The 20,546-nt window shown below is 46.6% G+C and overlaps 1 non-coding gene across 1 annotated transcript; it reads right to left on the minus strand.

Annotated features, from left to right (window-relative positions):
- Positions 1 to 1,656: 1,656 nt before the first annotated feature.
- On the minus strand, positions 1,657 to 1,728 carry trnam-cau (transfer RNA methionine (anticodon CAU)). Its single transcript has one exon. It is a non-coding gene; the product is annotated as a tRNA-Met (tRNA).
- Positions 1,729 to 20,546: the final 18,818 nt, after the last annotated feature.

A 20,546-nucleotide genomic window follows, 5' to 3' on the forward strand; every position in this document is an offset into this window, starting at 1 on the left:
TCTCACTGCCATAATAGGGTTACAGTTCCCCTTGTTCTTACGTATCACCCCCGTGTGTCCCTTTCCAGGGCAACATTTTACATAATTCCACCATCTTCAAAGGAATTCTAGCACTAAACACATCCTTGCCCCACCCTACTCTCCACTTTCAGCCGGGATCACTTTCTCTGTGATTCCCTTGTCCATTCATCCCTCCCCACTGATCTCACTGCAGACACTTATCCCTGTAATCGGAACATGAGCTACACCTGCCCCTGCACCACCATTCAGAAACACAAATAGTCCGTCCAGGAGAAACAAAACTTCACCTGCAAGCCTGTTGAGATCGTCACCTGTATCTGGACAACACACATACAATTTTAGAGGGACTCAGCAGGCTAGGCAGAATAAATGGAAAAGGGTATAGTCGATGTTTGGGGCCGAGACACTTCAACAGGAATGGAGAAAAGAAGACGAGGAGTCAGAGTTAGAAGGTGGGGGAGGGGGGAAGAAACACAAGGTGAAAGGTGAAACTGTGAGAGGGGCCGGTGAAGTAAAGAGCTGGCAAGTTGATTGGTGTATGAGATACAGGGCTAGAGAGGGGGAATCTAGTAGGAGAGGACAGAAAGCCATGGAAGAATGAAAACAGTGACGAACACCAGAGGGAGGTGATGGGCAGGTAGGAAAATAATGAGAGATGGAAAAGAAAAGTGGAAATGGTAAAGGAGGCATGAAACATTACCGAAAGTTAGAGGAGTAGAAGTTCATGTCCGTGACGGGCGGGTTTACTAACCAGTGACGAGAAACCAGCGCGAAAGTAAACCTGTCATTCAGATGTCCGAACACACGAGGTCTCACGGGGTCAAACCGATATTTGTTCGGGGACTGCGAAACCGGCGCTTTTCAGACATTTTACATTTCTTCCTCTGCGGCCGGAGAGGTCAAGGGAATCCTGTCCGATTCAACTACTTCTTTGTCGAGCACTGGCCAGAGGACACGCTCCAATTTGTGCCTGATTGTGCATTGGGATGAAGAGCATTCCCCAGCAGGATTTATTGTCTGAGTAATCGATGCAGGGAACGGTTTGGAAGAGAGAGAGAGAGAGAGAGAGAGAGAGAGAGAGAGAGAGAGAGAGAGAGACAGAGAGAGAGACAGAGAGAGAGACAGAGACAGAGAGAGACGGAGAGAGAGAGAGATAGGTTTTAAAATCGAGAGAGAGAGAGAGAGAGACAGAGAGAGAAGCTGCTCTGCAAGGGCTTCTCATCTTTTTCTTCAGTCCTGATGAAGGGTCTCGGCCGGAAACGTCGGGTGTACTCTTTTCCGTAGATGCCGCCTGGCCTGCTAAATTCCTCCAGCATTTTGTTTATTTTTTCTCTTTTCCAGTTGGGACGAACGGGCATCCACCGGAAACAGCAAATCTCTTATTTCTGCGAATGTTGCCTACCCATTGCGTGTTTTCAGCATTTTTCTGTTTTTATACAAGATTCCGCAGAGAATAGATGACATTAAGATACCTCAATACACAATCGGTTAATCTTTCCAACCAAACAGAAACCTGCTCAAAAATTAAAAAGGATAACATATAAAAGTACTGTCCAGCCTTGCATCTACCAATGATGGGATGGCCTTGTGTTTTAAAGCGCACTGACGGAAAATTTGTGTTGTTAGCAGTTGAGATAGCAGAGGATGGTTTCGATCCATCGACCTCTGGGTTATGGGCCCAGCACGCTTCCGCTGCGCCACTCTGCTATGGAAATAAACAACATTGCTCTCCCATGAATGACGTGCAACTACTTGCGTTTGTTTGTGTATGCGCGCGTATCATTCTGTGTGTGTTTGCGTTTGTGTGTGTTGGTATGGGTGTGTGTCTTTGCGTAACTGTATATGTCTGGGTCTATATTTCAGTCTGTGTCTGTGTCTGTGTCTGTCTATGTTTGTGTCGGTGCCTGTATCTGTTTATGTCTTGTCTATGTCTGTACATGTCTGGGTTTGTGTCTGTATGTCTGTGTCTGTTTCTGTTTATGTCTGTGTCTGTGCGTATATGTTTAGGTCTTGTCTGTATCTGTACATGTCTAGGTCTGTGTCTGTGTCTGTATATGTCTGGGTCTGTGTCTGTGTCTGTATATGTCTGGGTCTGTGTCTATGTCTGTATTTGTCTGGGTCTCACTCTGTGTCTGTCCATGTTGCATCAATTCCATCTTTCCCCCTTATTCCTAACCACTTACATCATTTTCGGTCGTTAATTCTGTCTCCACTTTCGTTTCTTTCTTCCTTACGTTCTGGACCACCCTGTTATTCTCTCCTTGTGGTTTATGCTTTACCCCATCTTTCACCTCGTTCCCGATATTTGCCAGTGAATGTGGTTTATCTGATTTAATTGTTAACATGGGCAATTCATCAGTCTTGTGGGGTTTCTTATCAATAACGACATTTTGAGCCACACTAGGGAATCACTACGTTCAATCCCGACGTCCCATTGAAGTTCTAATCCTGTCCTGATCATTGAATGAATGTTGGATTTCCAAGTTGAACCAGAAGTTCACCTGGTCTCCCTGTGAACGGAACTCGCGGGTTTAGATGCTGACTTAGTTTCCGCATCACAATCACAGACCTCAAACCATCCCTTCATCGGGAGTTAGTTAGACTATAAGACCATAAGACATAGGAGCAGAAATCGGTCATTCAGCTCATCGAGTCTGCTCCGCCATTCCATCCCGGCTGATCCCGGATCCCACTCAACCCCATACTCTTGCCTCCACCGCAGTCTGCGGCTGAGCGTTCCACAGATTTGTTACTCTCTGGCTAAAAACAAAATTCTCCTTACCTCACTCTAAAAGGTCGCCCCTCAATTTTGAGGCTGTTCCCTCTAGTTCTGGACTCCCCCACCATAGGAATCATCTTCTCCACGTCCACATAATCTTGGCTCTTCAACATTCAGTAGGTTTCAATGAGAACTGTAGTTGTTGCTGTAATGTTCAGAACACCACGGCCGAGCTTTCGTCCCTTCCTTAAAAGTGAGAGTGTTTTTAGAATTTCCCTACGGAGGACTGATATGCAGCAAGGAGTCATTCTTAACTATCCCACGGGTTACAGGATTAACGCGGCGCCTTTACGACGGCAATGAAAGGTCAACGATAGTGCAGGAAATTTCTTCATCTGGGATTCTCCGCTCAGATTTCAAACTTCACAAACAACAATGTGGAAATTCGGGGTTTTTACCCTGGAGTTCACACATGCGCTCCTCCACTGAGCTACATCACCAGTGTCAAATAAACGATGATCTCTTCTGTCTGAGACTCTGATCACAAAGGTTGGATGTTGGAAGCTGGACAATAGAAGTCGGAATAGGCTATTCGGCTTTTCGAGCCATTTCCGCCATTCATTTCCATCCTGGTCACTCACCTAACCTCAGTTTCTCTTCTCGATCACTACGCACCACCATTGATCCTTTTTGTATATGAAGATATGTCTGATCTCTCCTCGATTTATTCACATTGTGGGGAGCTGCGTCGGGGAGAAAAGGGGACGTGACTGTCTGACGGACCCGCACCACTGACTTGTGAAATTTAAGGAGTTTAAGGCAAAGAAAAACAGCAGTTTTTTTTTCAAAAAAAAATAAAATCAGTGTATCAGTTTAAGAGGCCGATGTAAAGGCGGAAGAAGCAAATATTTCACCAAACACAAGACTGCACATTAGTCCTGAATAGGAACAGAACATTTTTGGAAATTCGCATCCAAGCCAAATTAAAGAGAAAATATTTAAATAGGAAATCACTTGTCACATTCTTGCAGACTGAAACGGAATGATCATCAGCTACCCGAATAAACATTGTTCCCTGCAGTCGGGAATGCCGTCAACCATGTCGTGAGGATGTCAGGTTGTGGGTTTATCCATCTTGCACGGTAATGTGAACGAAACATCCAGACACCTTGGTCGGAAAGTGACACAAACAGAGTCAGCGGGGTCAATAAATCAGCCACTTGCCACAAAGGGCATGGTGGGGGATGTGATGCTGGGGGATGTGATGCTGGGGGCTGTGTCTTGTGTTACATCCATCTGCCACCAGAGGGCACAGAGGAGCTGGGTTTTCTGTTATAGCCATCTGCCAGCAGACGGCACAGAGGAGCTGGGTCTTGTGTTCGAGTCACCTGCCACCAGAGGGCAGAGAGGAGCTGGTGTCCGAAGGAACCACCGCAACATGTAATGGTTGCAAGACAAACGTTAGATATACTGGTGCCAAATGAGAGTTTGTATTGGTTTCATATTCCATGTTCTATCCATTCATTTCATGGCAAAGTGCATGCAAAGAAAGGTAGTATTCTATTTTATATATGTGGTTATCACTTTTAATGAATGAAACACACAACAGACAACAAAAGCTGCAGTATTTCCGGAGACTATGAGTGCCCTCGACCACTGATGTTCCGGTAACGCGCAAGGCTCTGATCGATTGCGCCACAGAGACATCCTGAAAGAAACTGGAATAAATCGGCTCTTCCTGGGTTTAGAAACGGTGACCAGATATTGGTGTTTGCACCGGTTCTTTCACAATCCGTGTCCGTGAGACGGATCAGAGAGTCACGAAGAATATAAAACAAAAAAAGAAGAGGCAGGTAATTCGTCAGGATTGAAAACTATGCAGAGACAACACAATCGATTTGTTATCTATCGCATTAACAACTCTGCCACAACTACTATGTTCACATGTGACAGGACTAGAAGTGATCCAGAGTCAGGCAAACAGAAATGATCCTGAACTAGAAGCAGAAACTGCTGGAAATACTCAGCATCTGTGAAAGGAGAAACAGAGCCAATGTTTTGCTCGGTGACCTTTCACTCTGAAATCTATGGGGCATTTGGTCGGAGAAAAAACTATATTATAGGGGGATAAGTTTTCATCATATCGCGATGACAAACACAAAGATCCCCATGTGGGCCTCAGCAGCGGAGACGAAGGTGTTTGCCGTTTCCCAGCTGTCCTGGAGAAGGCGGAGCCGGACCTTATTCCTATCACACTGATCTACGTGTGCTGAGGGAGCCCCCAATGGGCTCTCAATGACGGGGCACCAGGACACTGAAGCAGTGCGCAGGGACTGACTGCAATGGCGACGTCTGCAGGGTAGCAGGGGACGCCGTCCCGAACTTGTTTCACTCTGCTCCTACTTTCTCCCATCAGGTGCATTAGCACCACCTACTGTAATGGAGTATGAGGGGACGCTTGGTGGGGATCAGATGCGACCTCCCAAATCTATTTTAACTAAAACGTTCACCAGAGTCCTACACGACGTAACCATCGGGGCCTGAGGTACCAGTATATCCTGCAAATTCCGCACCCCAGCTCGACCCATTAAATGCCTAAACATCTTCCAGCGTTCCAAAGAATATCTGTGGCACATCATGATCACATGTTCCACCGTCTCTGGGATATTACAAAAAAAAACACGACACATTCCCATACTACCCAACAAGTGCCAAAGAGGAGTGCAAACCCGTATGACCGATAGGTACATGGAGCTTAGACGAATAGAGGGTTATGCGCTAGGCATATTCTAAGCAGTTTACAGAGTAAGTTACATGGTCGGCACAATATTGTGAGCCGAAGGGCCTGTAATGCGCTGTAAATTTCTGTGTTCTGTGTTCTATTTTCTTGCCACACACATCAGAGCATATAGATCATAATACACTTCCATCAACAGATCAACTATGGTCTCCTTGAAGATTTCGATTCCAAACTCTGCAGCACCGAGGCAGTGTCTGGGCAGATCACAACTCTGTTTGACTTAACTTGTTCAACCCATTTCAGACTAATGATAATAGCCATAAATTCTGCTGTATAGACAGACAACATTTACACACCACAACATTAAACCAGGCGATAAATAACCCACCCGGTTACTAACTGGGCTTTTAGAACAATCTATAAAGATAGGGAAATAGAAAATAATGCTGCTGCCGTAAATGATCAGACACTCTCTCACCCCTACAAGAGGTTGTTGATCCTCTAGAAATCTCAAATCTATTTCCACATCTGGAAATGTCCATGATGGACCTCCTGGCCAGGCCACTTGTCCACAAATCCCCAAGACCATACTCCCACACTTACTCTCTAAGTGTCTGCAGAAAGCATTTATCAGCTCTGCCGGTATATCCCCAACAACCCATTAAAACAGAATTAGTCAGATGTGACGTCCTCACTCTATTGAGCAAGTCCAGTTTGCAAGGCTCATATTTTCTCTCGACAGGTCAAGAGACATCTCGCCTTGTTTAATCTCCGATGCATCTCTAGCTGTGGTCCGGAACGCTCCATTACAGATTCACGGTGCAGTGGTCTGTAGAACATCCAACCTATATAAAACTGAATGAGCTGCCTCTCTATGAATTAAACAACCTGTACTAAAGGACAATAAATTGTCAACAGAACACCCTGGAAGAGTCACAGTCCTATCCAGCCTCAGAGAGCATAAAGTTACTGATCTACTTACGTTTGTCCTACAATCACTATATACTTGCTCTCCACATCAGCCAAAGCCCGAAATATTTAAATACAGGAACACTCGACAGCAAACACTCATACACAGTAAAGTGAATATAATCCGGACCATGCTTCCGAGTAAAACCCACACATTTCGATTTAGACACAAATAATTTAAAACTCAGTCCAAAGACTATTCTTCCGTTGCTTTTAACACTGCGTGTACAAACCCTAACGCATAGGCAGTATTGCAATCCCTTTTCCACAGACCCCATCATCTGCACATAAAGCGAAACCAGGCTCAGGCCCAATACCATCAGTGGCACCTGTTAGTCTCGCAAGATCATGGATTTGCACCTGTAAAGTCTTGCTTCTCCTCTCCAGGCCGTAGGCCTAGGCAAAGTTATATGGAAGGCCGGCAGTTGCCAATGCAGCAAGTCTCCCCTCTCCACGATACCGATGCTGTCCAAGGGAAGGGCAAGGGCCGATGCAGCTTGGCACTAATGTCGTAGCAGGAGTTTCCAGATCGATGTTGAAGGCAACGTCGGGCTGCCTTAGGGACTCCAGCTCCGGATTTGTCCTCAGGGTTTACTCCCGAAGCCTTTCCCATGAGTGGGTATGGCCGCAAGGCAGCGGAGTTTGAAATCAGAGTTTTCCCTCTCTTAGCGGCCAAAACGTATATTAAAAATATTCAAAAGAACATCTAAACAAGTCTGATGCATTTTGGAAACAGGTCCTGTGAACTGATGAAGTTAAAATAGAACTTTCTGGCCACAAAAAAATGTATGTTTGGAGAAAAAAGGGTGAAGTATTTCATGAAAAGAACCCCTCCCCAACTTTTAAGCACGGGGATGGATCGATCGTGCTTCGGGCTTGTGTTGCAGCCAGTGGCACGGGGAAGATTTCACTGGTAGAGGGTAGAATGAATTCAATTAAATACCAGCGAATTAGCAGCTATACTTCGTTAGAGTTTGAAGAGATTTGTTATGTCCACAAATACACTCAGAAACATGAATTGATGTACCGTGAAGAGTATTTTGACAGGCTGCTTCACTGTCTGGTATGGAGGGCTACTGCACAGGACCGAACGAAGCTGCAGATGGTTGTACACTTAGTCAGCTCCATCTTGTGAACAAGCCTACAAAGTATCCAAGGAACAGTGTCTCAGAGCGGCAGTATACATGATTAAGGACCTTCAGCACCTAAGGCCTGCTCCTTTCTCACTGTTACCATCAGGTTGGAGATACAGAAACATGAAGGCACACACTCAGTGGTTCAGTAATAGCTTATTCCCCTCTGCCATCCGATTCCTAAATTGACATTGAACCCTGGAGACTATCTGACTTGTATTAATATATAGTATTTCTGGGGATGTTTGGCACAATTTCTAATCTTTTCAATATATGTATACTGTTGTTTATATATTATTTATTTATTATTCTCTTTTTTTTCGACATTATGTTATACCTTAAACTATTACTACTAATTAACAAATTTCACGTCACATGCCGTTGATAATAAACCTGATTCTGATTCGTCCACCTGCAGGTTCAGACTTATCCTTCTCAATAACCACTGGAAACCCTCCAGAATTATAATCTGTAAATCTATCTCAATGAAACCCCAGTCATCTCGCTAGGCTCATTTCCCACAGTATCTCATGTCCCCTCCCTGGTGAACCATCTACATCAGTCAATAATCTGCAGACATATCTGTTTGCCTCTCTTACTGGTTATTATAAGGCTTAGAGTATTACACTTTTCTTATTCCTGAGTCCCTCCACATTGTCTTACTGGTTGAGCTTCCGGGATGAAGTCGAACTTGTGACATTCTGTCTGATCAGCAGTGCAGCTCCCCAATCTCTTTTAGCTCCCTCTGGACTCTCTGAATCATCTAAATCCTGGAATGTTTCGATACCAGTCCAAACCTTCTCTCAACCAGATCTCTGTAATGGTTGAATCACTGTGCCGTGTATAAATGCAGGATCTAGGTACGTCTGTCTGACCTGTTTTACACTCTACACTGAAATAAACTCACTTTTTTTTTCCTTTCGGTGCCACTGTGCTCACTAAGGTGACCCCATCTTGACTGCCTTTATGCGTTCTTTGACCTCATCTCTACCTTCCACCAATGCAACCTCCTGACCTGTAGCTGTGGATACCAACATACTCTCCACAGGCAACATGATCAAAATCATCAGGATGGCTCCAGCAGGATTCCCTGTGAGAATATGATTTACCCTTCAGTGTAATCCATCCTCCCTGTAAAACAGAGCCTAATGATGAGCGTTCCCGATGCCTTTCCTCCTGACCCAGATGGTTAGCCACACATTTAATTTCACCAACATTTGATCCCTTACGTCGCAAGCATGTGGCATCGAAAGTAATCCCGAAATCACCACCCCAGAGATTTTATTTTTTAAATTACTGCTCACCTCTCTAACTTTTCCTTGCAGGAAGATTTCTCTCTGTTGTTCGTTCTAATAAGCACCATGACATCTGGCTGCTCATCCTACCCTTTGAGAACGGTCTGTACCTTCTCACGGACATCCTTGGTGAAGGTAACGCACTTTCCTGCAATCTCACTCATTTCCACAGATATTCCACCCTGTACCTCCTCGGCTAAAGAGTTTGCTGCATGTGATTCATATCATTCTATTTCTTGGAAATTCATGAACTTATGTAATAGCCTCTTTGTAAGGAAAATTGTGTTATAATTTATTCAGTATTCATTTTTGATTCAGCTCAGGTTATTTACATAACCGTTCGCAAACAAAGGAGACTGCACACGTGTGAAAACAAACCACTTTATCAGAACACGCACGGTTTTAGTACAGAAAGATAAACAAATATCTACAATAGTAGCAGTACATGAATCAAAATAACTCTGATCATCCATCACACACACAAGCCGATCTCAGTGTTCGATGGAAACAGAGATCCGACAATGTCATGCAGCCTGTTCTGTCCCTCCCGTTCGCTCACGCCCTGTCCCTCGTGCGCTCTCCCTTGCACCCTCTTACTCGCGATGTCTCATTCACTCACTATCCTTCGCACCTCAGACTTCGAGCTGTCTCCTTCTCGTGCTCACTCCTTCACAGTCTCATTCGCTCTCTCTCTCTCTCCTCTCTCTCTCTTTCTCTTTCTCTTTCTCTCTCACTCTCCCCTTCCCACCCTTCTCTTCGAACGCGAAGAGTGTTTTTCTCGCTTTACTTCGCGCTCATCCTCGCGCACGCTCTCACCCTCGTGCTCACTCTCGCGCCCTCTCTCTCAGGCTCTCTACCTTGTGCTCTCTTCCTCGCGAAGTCTCATTCACTTTCTCTCCTTCCCACCGTCAAACTTGGTGCTGTCTCCTTCTCACGCTCACTCCTTCATTGTGTCTCATTCGCTCTCTTTATCTCTATCTTTTGCCCTCTCTCTCTCCATTTTCTCTGTCTTCCGTCCCCTCTCTCTGCCAATTCGCGCGCTCTCTCTCTCTCTCTCCTTCTCTCTCTCTCTTTTTCTATCCTTTTTTTTCCTCACAGAGCTACAAGTGAAGGTAATGGTATTTCTCTTCAATTGTAAAACGAGAAATCTGTTACAAAAGACAATTCAAGGTGGCAATAAGAAGGGAAACCTCCAGATAGAGAAGGAGGAGGAAACAGGGTGAAGGAAAAGACGGGTTGTGACGGAAGCACGAGTGGTTGATACAGACGAAAATATTCTCCAAGGTCAGGCAGTTTTGTCAGAACCGGGAAGCGGGGAAAACAGGTTCGTCTCCAGCGTCAATTTAACACGGCGCGACGTGAGATGCAAAGGGGATTTTTTGGGAAGGTGAGGCCAGTGATGCCGTCGTTATCAGCTTTAAACAGCTGTCTTGTCACTGTAAGCAACACACACAAAATGGAAAATAATGAAGTGTTGACAGGTTTCTGATGAAGGATGTCGGTCTGAAACGTTGACGATTTATTCTTTTCCGTAGATGCTGCCAGACCTGCTGAGTTCCTCCAGCATTTTGTGTGAGACCCTTCATCAGGATCTGATTTTGTGTTTGTTGTTTCGTATTGCGACCATCTGCAGATGTTCTCATGTTTGTTTTGTAACTCTGTTCATCACATTGTCTCCATTTACCCATAAGTGGGGAGCTAGAATAGGGCGTACGAAGGCAGCTAAATTGTAATACTTTACAGCGTTTATTTCTAGCGTTTCGTGAGTTTCAAAATCAGATTCAGTGGGTATTTCACCGCATTCTTTAGTTCTTCTCGGAATTTGCTCTGAGTCAGGGCGTAAATACACGTGTTGGTGCAGGAACTGAGAATCTGCAGCATTGTCGATGTTTGGCCTGTGACGTAACGGGGATCCCTGACAGAATGAACAAAACTCCTTGTAATCCGACTATAGATGGAAAATACCACCATTGTTCCCCACAACAATATGAAACTACCGGTTATGCTGAAGAGCAAAACGATGGATTTGCGTCGGTTCTCCATCTCCCGGTCCTTGTCATTCTCTCCACTCTTTTGTCCCCGGAGCCCCCTGCGGGCTCGACTGGCCGCTAGAATCCGTCTGACAGTCAGAATATTGAACAGCAACATCAGAATGAAAGGGATGCAAGGGTAGAATATGCGGTGAAAAATCACAAATGCGGACCATGAGGGAGAGTTTGTGAAGCTCGTTGTTAAAATACAATACCAGGAAACAGCATCAATTGTTTCTCCAGACTCGTACACAAAGCCCCAGGGGACAGTCTCCAAACAGGCCAGCACACTCACTGTCCCGATAACCACAGCCGCCGTTCTCTCGGTGCAATATTTTGTTTTCAGCTTCTCACAGCAAATAGCCACAAATCGATCGACGGTGAAAGCGACAGTCAGCCAGACTGAGGTCGCAGTGCTCGCAAACATCAACCACGTGACGGGTCTGCACACAGCAGTGATGAGCAGGAATGACCGGGGAAAATAAATCCCAACAGTCCGCTTCAGCAGCGGATTCGAAATAACGACCAGGAGATCGGCCGCTGCCATTCCCACAAGGTACAGAGTGACACATTTGGAGAGACCGCACTTTCCCCGGGACAGGATCACAATCGCCACCAAGTTCGCTGGAAGAGAGGCAGGGAAGAGCAGTTTGAGAAAATCCAAACAAAAGCCACTTCTGCAGTTGAGCGGATCCTGTAATGTTTCCACTTAATTCTTGGATTTAGTGGTGGGAGGCTCGAGAGAGGGCGCAGAGCTGGCGGAGACATAGAATGACTTTACACAGTAAAATAATTTGAATACGGATTACTTACTGATGACCAAAATATGAAATGCCAGAGGAAAGCTTAAACTAGGTAACCACCTCCTCTGAGTCAATACTGAATGGAACATTTTCTGCCGGTGCCTTCCGCGTCTCGTTCGGACACTGATGACAGGATTCTTCCATTAGACAATCATCAACTTCCATGGCGATCCCTGTAAGGGACAGAACTGCCGAAGGACAGAACAAAAACAAGAAATGCTGGAAACACTCATTCAGATAAAACGGAATATGTGGGGGAAAAAACTGGTAAAATATCTCTCCTCAGACCTGTTCTCGGATAAACCCCAGACACGTGTGTTAACTGGTTTCTTTTCCTGTACAATCTGCTTGGCGTTTAGTGTTTCCAGCATTCCCCGAGTTTGTTTCCTATTCCAGCTTTTGCCTTCTCACTCACTTTACAACAGAACATTGACTGATTTCTGACACAACATCACGACAGTCATGATTCCTCCCACTGAATCCATCGCAGATAAGCATGAGAGAGGAATTCAATGTCCAGCGGCAAACTCGATGCCGCAGTCAGATGTCTGTAACGGTGTCAGATGTAGATATAATAGAATACATTTCACAGTATGGATAACTGTGAAGTACCACGTCGCTTGTGATAATCTGCTCAACAAATATTTCATTGTGTTATCCGTCAGTTATATTCAGTTCAGTTATATTGCACAAAGTTATTAAAAATCGACATCATGGAACTCCTGACATTTGCTAAAGTGTTACTGCCAGTCGATGGATTGAACATCGCACCTAACTCAGTCAATCGCTCATTTACAAATATGGACAATCAATCAATTGGTTGAATGTCCGCGGGCTGTTTCAACACAATATTTGCAAATTCAGTGCAGCTGCTACAAGACCAAAAATACAGAAACCCGAACAGCCCATTATGGATCACAAACCGCTGGTAGAACGCTGCCTGACCCACTCAGTTCCACAGAGTTTGGCGGATTCCCTGAGTTCCTGCAGCCGTTTGTTTTAGATCCTGATCCCAGAATCCATAGTCCCGGTGTTTCCAATCCAAACCTGAAATGCGGAATACTGGGACTGGTATCTGGCAGTGACAGGAACAATCACAGCATTAGAAATAAACTTTATTTCCCACAAACAGCCCCTGACACTGCGACTTACCGGGTATTCCAAAGGCTGAAATAATAGGATAGTAAAGGTCTCGTATCCGCCAGATGACCGGATAGACCATTTCATGAGAATCTGTGATTCCTGTTGCTCCTGAATTCACTGCTCCGGCAGACACTGAGCTGCTGCTTCACATCAACCCTGATTTATACAGAGGCTCAGTCTCCAGAGATACGGTTATACTCCTCACTAACTTTCTCAGTTACAGTTACTTGAACAAACAATTTGATTCAACACCATTGTCTCTGGTGTACAGATACTGTCTACATGAAAATTCTTTGGCATCACCTCAGTAGTGTCTCTGGTGGAAATAGGCCGGTAGCTTTAATTACAAAGACCGAACCTTGTCACGGAGCAGCTATATATAGAGATTTCATTTTTGTTGTCTAATTAATCAGTATTCAATGAAGACTAGCGACGCTGTCCGACACCTACCTTTCTCTGTAGTTTCCCATTTTGATCTGTCCTTCAGTCATTCAGCTTCATCCTGGTCAATAAGGATACAATAGAGAAAAAGGTCGGGATGGAAACGATCAATTGACCACGTTTCCAATGTCGAAACACGAGAAAACCTGCAGATGCTGGAAATCCAAGGGAACACACTAGAATTCTGCTGAGTTCCTCTAGCATTTTGTGTTTGGTGTTTCTGATGCAGTCGTCTTTTAAACACGTTTTACATTTGACAAAGTTCAAAAGACAATTGGAAAGTAATGTGTTATCCATCAATAGAATGTCAAGACCGGTAAAATAATAAAAATAGTACTCGAAATTGGAAGAACAATAGTTGCAGGATGACTAAAAGTGAACGAGAAAACGACTGGCTTGAGATACAAAGAGAGAAAGAGAGAGAGAGAGAGAGAGAGAGAGAGAGAGAGAAAGAGAGAGAAATCAGGCTGTGTGACATTGTCGGATCTGTGGTGCTCTCTTAAACTGAGATCGGCTTGTTTAATGGATGATACGTATTATTTTGATTACTGTACTGCGAGGTACAAAATGAATACATTGAATTCATTGTTATTCATTAAGGAGAAGGATCTGGAGGAAAGCGAGATCGGGAAGCGGGTATGGTGACATTCTCGGGCGTGTTGATCCTAAGCTGGAGGTGTTGTTGGGTCTCTCAAAGTGTATTAAGGTGGGTAAATACTTTCGGGGATTTAGTCCACTGGGGGACACAGACCACATGCGGGCAAACATACAGATCGAACTCACATCATGGTCAACACACACACAGTGAGCTGAGGGGAGTGATCCTGTGCTGTTCTGTTCACTGTAAATTATTCAATGATTTGAGAAGAATGGGCAAAGGATCAAAGGAGCATGTAATGAAATTCTTATTTTTACACTGATTGTTGTTCTCATCTGGGACACACTGCCTGCAGGGGTGATGAGAACAGCCAATCAAATTGTTCAAAGATGAAGTGGACAGGTCCTTCCGAAGAAGTAACCTGCAGATCATAGGAAGAGAACTGGGAATGGGACAGTGGGAATGCTGTACTATAGACTTGATGCTCCGCACTATAGAATTGATGGGTTGAATGTTCTAGTGTATCCCCCAATGATCCTGGGTCCACTAATGATCTGAAACAGTCAGTCTGGTCTCCAGGAAACAGTTAATTTAGTCATGGTCCGGTCTGTGTAATCTACATTCCGGTTCACGGTCCGCTGCCTGTACCTTATTGCAAGTTTTCCGGTATTCCTCAGTTTCTGTTGAGACAGCTGATTCTCGTTTGGCTGGTCTCATAAATAGCTTCAGGATTGAGCCTCTGGCTGCTGGATTGTTCCTGTCCATACCCGCTATGTGAATCCCTTCTGTTCCCCTTCCTTCTTTGACCCGCCAGAAGCCCTGCCTCTCCTTGCCTTGCCTCGCCTCGCTTGCCTCGTCTGAAGCCTTGCCTCGCCTCGCTTGCCTCGTCTGAAGCCTTGCCTCGCTTGCCTCGTTTGAAGCTCTGCCTCGCCTGCACCGATGTCAAGTTCAATCGCCGGAGCAAGGTAAGGAACTGTCTATCGTTGTTTTGAATTTTCTATGTCCACGCCTTCGCAAGGTAGGTCAGGCAGTCTGACGCTGCCTTGTGTTGGGAACCGTCCTGTCATATTTTGTGTTCTGTGTTTCAGTCCCGGCCCTACGTCCTGTTTCCAAGGTGGGGGTGGGGGGGGGGGGTTGTGGTCCCGGCTCTGTGTTCCATATTCCTGTCTCTTCCTTGACCAAGGCTCTGCGTTCCGGTCTCTTCCTCCACCAAGTCAAGGCTTCGGGATCTCGTCCAGTTCTAGCCACGTCCAAGAACCTTGTCCTGTCCAAGCCTCGGCTTTGTATTCTCGTCGTGTCCATGTGTCTCTCCCAGCCCAGGAGTACCTTGCCCAGCCCGGTGTTGGGGGTCCCTCGCCCTGTGCTGTGTTTCCATTGTCCTGTCCGGGAGTTTCATCTCCAGTCCTGTTGCTACTCCTCAGCTGTAGCCACGTCTTGTCCTCGCCTAGTTCTGGAGACGGAGCCCGAGTCAAGTCCCAGGTTCTGGGTCGTTGCCCAGTTTCTGGCTCGTAGTCCAAACCCAAGCCTCGAAAAAAAAAACACAACCATGTCCAGTCCTGTAGCCACATCATGTCCTCACCTTGTTTCAGGGTCCGAGCCAGAGTCAAGACCCAGGTTCTAGGTCAGTCACCAGTCTCTGACTCGGAGTCCAAGCCCAGGCTGCTAGTTCGATGGTCCTTGTCCTGGTTCCGGTAAACTAGTCAAGTCCTAGCCCAAGGCTGTGTTCTTGTCCCAGCTCCTAGTTTGCATCCAGTCACGTCCCTAACTCTAGTCTCTAGCCATGTCCAGTTCTTAGTAATTCAGTGTCTGTGTCTTGCATTTGGGTCCGCTCCCATCACCCCCACCATGACAGAACAGTCCAGCCAGACTTGGACCCAGCGACACAAACACTGCCGTTTAACACTCGCTATCCTGGGTTCTTTCCCGTCGAATGCCCCACCCCCACCCACTCAAGTCATCAATAATCTGGGAAGCGTTTTGGGTCTCCTGAAGGCTCCCATTGAGCGGGGAATGCTGTCATTGTCCGGTCCCTGAAATCCACATTCCGGTTCACGGTTCACGGTCCGGTCCATGTTCCTTATTCCAGGGATTCCGGTTTTCCCCACTTTCTGTTGAGGCAGCTGAATCTCGTTTAGCTGGTCTCGTAAACAACTTCAGGATTCAGTCTCTGGCTGCTGGATTGCTCCTGACTGAATCCCGTCTGTTGCCTCGCCTGAACCCTTGCCTCGCATTGCCTCGTCTGAAGCCTTGCCACGCCCTGCCTCGTATGAAGGATTGCCACGCCTTGCCTCGCCTGAAGCCTTGACTCGTCTCGACTCGCCTGAAGCCTTGACTCGTCTCGACTCGCCTGAAGCCTTGACTCGTATAATGCCTTGCGTCGCCTTGCTTCGTCCTAAATCTTGCCTCTCTTTGCCTCGTCTGATGCCTTGCCTCTCCTTTCCTCGTCTGAAACCTTGCATCCCGTTGCCTCGTCTGAAGCCTTGCCTCGCGTTTCCTCGTCTGAAGCCTTGCCTCGCACGTAACGGTCACCTGCACTGCTCTCAAATTTAATCGCCGGTGCAAGATAAGGATCTGTCTATCGTTCTTTTGAACTGCCTCTGTGTTCACGCCTTTAGTTGGTGGGACTGGCCTCTGGCCGCTAACTAGTGTTGGGAACCCTCTGTATCCACGCCTTCTTTAGGTAGGTCTGGCCGTTTGCCTGTACCTCGTGTTAGGAACTGTTTGTGTCCACGCCTTCTTTAGTTAGTTCCGGGCGTCTGCCACTGCCTTGTGCTGGGAACCGTCTTGTCATATTCTGTGCTCTGTATATGAGTCCCGGCCCGACGTCCTGTTTCGAAATAGGGGACCCGGTTCTGTGGTCCATGTTCCTGTCTCTCCCTCGACCAAGGTTTTGCGTTGCTGTCTCTTCCTCGACCAACTCAAGGCTTCGGGGTCTCGTGCAGTTCTAGCTACGTTCAAGAACCTTGTCCTGTCCAAGCCTGGGCTTTGTGTTTTCGCCTTGTCCATGAGTCTCGCCCAGCCCAGGAGTACCTTCCCAGCCCGGTGCTGGGGTTCCCTCGTCCCGCGCTGGGGTTCCCTTGTCCTGACAAGGAGTGTCAAGTCCAGTCCTGTTGCTAGTACTTGTCCTGTAGCCTTGTCCTGTCCTCGCCTAGTTCCGGAGTACGAACCCGAGTCAAGTCCCAGCTTCTGGGTCCTTGCCCAGTCTCTGTCTCGGAGTCCATACCCAAGCCTCGAAGAAACCCAAGTCATGTACAGTCCTGTAGCTACGTCATGCCCTCGCCTAGTTCCGGGGTCCTTGTCCAGGCTCTGGCTCGGAGTCCATGCCCAGGCTCCTAGTTCGAAGTTCCGTGTCCTGGTTCCGCTATCCTAGTCAATTCCTAGCCCAATTCTGTGTTCTTGTCCCAGCTCCTAGTCTGCATCCAGTCACGTCCCTAACTTTAGCAGTCCGGCTCCGCTCAGAAGAGCACCTACCTCTTGAATTTTCTAGTTTACATGGAGGTACATACCCTCGGGGTCCTCCGAGAGGGTGAAAGAATGATAGACCCAATCGGACGGATACAGTTAATTACAGGGAACGACTACGACCAAGAGCTAGGATAAGAGGCTCTGAGTGTCCAGTGTGTTGGCGTGGGAGAGCGTTTTCCAGCATCAAAGGTTTACGAGTCCACCAAGCAAAGTTGAAGTGTTATTCCATCCCAGTGGATGAAGATGAGATTTCTTCACCAAGCACAGATGATGTGGTCTTTTCAACCACTGAATCACAAGCCACGGCGATTCGCTCTGGACAGAGTCATCATACGCCAGGTCAGACGAGCGATAACACAGGTCAGGTTTCAGACCAGAGTACCCAGGTAGATTCTTTGCATAATGGCAGTGGGGAGGAGGTAGAGAAGATGAGGAAGATCAAGTGGCCAGCAATGGCAGATGAGAAGGCTTGTCGTGTATTTGATGAGGATATCAGCATGATGTTGGAGAATACTCTCAGGGGAACATCAAAGAGAAAGTTCGAATTGATGGGCGATATGATTTACGATGTTGGAAAGTACAGGTTTGGTTTGGTTGAGTTGAAGAAAACAAAGCCTACTCAGCAACCAAGCAGGCGCCAGAAGGAGATTAGTAGGTTCAGGAGAGAGTTTAGATCGTTGAGACAGAGGTGGAAGGTAGCAAGTGAGGGTGACAAGCCAGGGCTTGCTGATCTCCGAGAGCATTTTCGAATGAAGTTAGCATCACTCCGTCGTGCAGAGTCAGAAGGTAAAAAGAGAAAGAAGAGAGAGAAGGCAAGAAAATCGTTTTTTGAGAACCCTCACGAGTTCACGAAGAAACTGTTTGAACAAAGTAAGAGCGGACAGCTTAACATCTGTCAACAAGAACTTGAGGATCACCTGGCAAGCACTTACTCTAACGAACAGCGGGAGGCTCCTTTGTTTGACATTTCAGGGCTTGTTACGCCTCCCGAGCCACGAGTGAAGTTCGATCTGTCAGAACCCAAAATGGCAGAAGTCGAACGGTTCATGAGAAAGGCAAGGTCAGGTTCAGTGCCAGGACCTAATGGACTGCCGTATAAGGTGTTCAAGAAGTGTGAACAGCTGAGGAAATGCTTGTGGAGATTGTTAAAGGTGGTGTGGAGACAAGGTGTTGTTCCTTTGTCATGGAGTGAGGCTGAAGGAGTATACATCCCGAAGGAAGAGAATTCTATATTGAATCAGTTCCGACCAATTTCACTCCTGAATGTAGAAGGGAAGATTATGTGTGGCATTCTGGCAGAAAGACTATCTTCATTTGTGATAGAGGATGGATTAGTAAATACATCTGAGCAGAAGGCAGGAATACCAGGTCTTCTCAGGATGTCTTGAACATTTTAGTATGATATGGCAAATCATCCAGGAGTCAAAAAGGCTGAGAAGAAATCTGGCTGTAGTTTGGCTTGATCTGGCAAATGCATATGGTTCTGTGACCCATGTCTTGATTGGGTTTGCAATGGAATTCCTATGGATTCCTGCTAAAGTGAGGAACTTTGTTATGCAGTACTACAACGATTTCCGGATGAGGTTTTCCACTCAGCAGTTTACAACTAGGTGGCAGAGCTTGGATGTTGGAATCCCAATGGGATGTGCAATTTCACCCATCCTTTTCGTGTTAGCCATGGAGGTTATTGTGAGGGCTGTAGAATCAGTGGGACCAGGTGTCGCACTTGATGGCGGAGAGGAGTTACCACCAATACGAGCGTTCATGGATGATCTTACACTTTTGGGTCCCAGCACGGAGGCAGTGGAAAATGTACTATCTAGACTCGAGAAGCTAATGGATTGGGGAAGAATGAAGTTCAAGACCAAGAAGTCAAGGAGCCTTGTTCTTAGGAGAGGAAAGCTGGTTGACTTTTATTTCACCCTTTGTGAAGAGGAGATTCCATCCATTCAGGACCAACCAGTTAATAGCCTCGGGCGATGGTACACAGAGGAGCTGAGAGACACCAAGAGTGTTCAAGAGACAGCAGAACAGATCAGCAGAGGTCTGATGTCTGTTGACAAGTGTGGCTTGCCTGGCAAGTTGAAGTTGTGGTGCTTGCAGTACGGACTGATGCCACGGATAATGTGGCCACTAACTGTCTATGAAGTGGCAATGTCCCACGTTGAGGCAATGGAACGGAAGATCAACAAGTATGTGAAGGACTGGCTTGGAGTACCGAGCAGCCTCACCAATGTTGCAATCCACAGTAGCCAGACAAAGCTCACCATCCCAGTGCAATCCCTTGTTGAGGAGGTCAAGGTAGCCAAGGTGAGATCATTCTTGATGCTTCGAGACTCAAAAGACCCTGTCATCAAGGACACCCAGCCGGACGTGAGATCAGGCAGGAAGTGGTCAGCCTGTGTAGCAGTTGATGAGGCAGAGTCCAGGTTGAAGCACAAGGGGACGGTTGGGACTATCCAGCTAGGCCGCCAGGGACTTGGATGGATACCCCACAATTGGTGGTCATCTTCTACAGGTAAGGAGCGCCGTGAGCTTGTAACACAAGAAATACGAGAGGTAGAAGAGGAGAAGAGGTTAACTAAAACAGCTGGCCCGGCCAAACAAGGGGCTTGGACCCGCTGGGAAATTGTTGAACAACGACATCTATCTTGGAATATTTTGTGGTAGATGGAACCACTCCGCATCTCTTTTCTATGCAGAGCAGCGTACGATCTGCTCCCAACACCTGCCAACCTCAGCACCTGGTATGAAGGTAAGACAGACAGGTGTGCTGCTTGTGGCGAGAAGGGAACACTTCAACATATCCTGATTGCATGCAGAGTCAATCTTTCCAGCGGCATGTCCACGTGGAGACATAACAACGTTCTCAAAGTTGTAACAGAAGCGGTTGAGCGGAGAGTACTGCAGCACAACTTATCTCATGCCCCATGCTGCACAGAACATCGCATATCATTTGTGAAAGAAGCGTCCAATTCAAGGGTGTACAGCATAGGCTCACGATCAAGCAGATTTTCTTCAGCCAATGATTGGTGTGTCAAGGCTGGCCTGGACGGGAAAGGCAGTTTCCCGGAGGAAATAGCTTTCACAACATTGCGTCCAGATATAATTGTATGGTCTGACAGCAGTAGAGAATCGGTTATTGGTGAATTCACAGTCCCCCGGGAAGACAACATCGATGAAGCCCAT

Source organism: Mobula birostris, chromosome 28 (assembly GCF_030028105.1).
Source record: "Mobula birostris isolate sMobBir1 chromosome 28, sMobBir1.hap1, whole genome shotgun sequence".
NCBI classification, from domain to species: Eukaryota; Metazoa; Chordata; class Chondrichthyes; order Myliobatiformes; family Myliobatidae; genus Mobula; species Mobula birostris.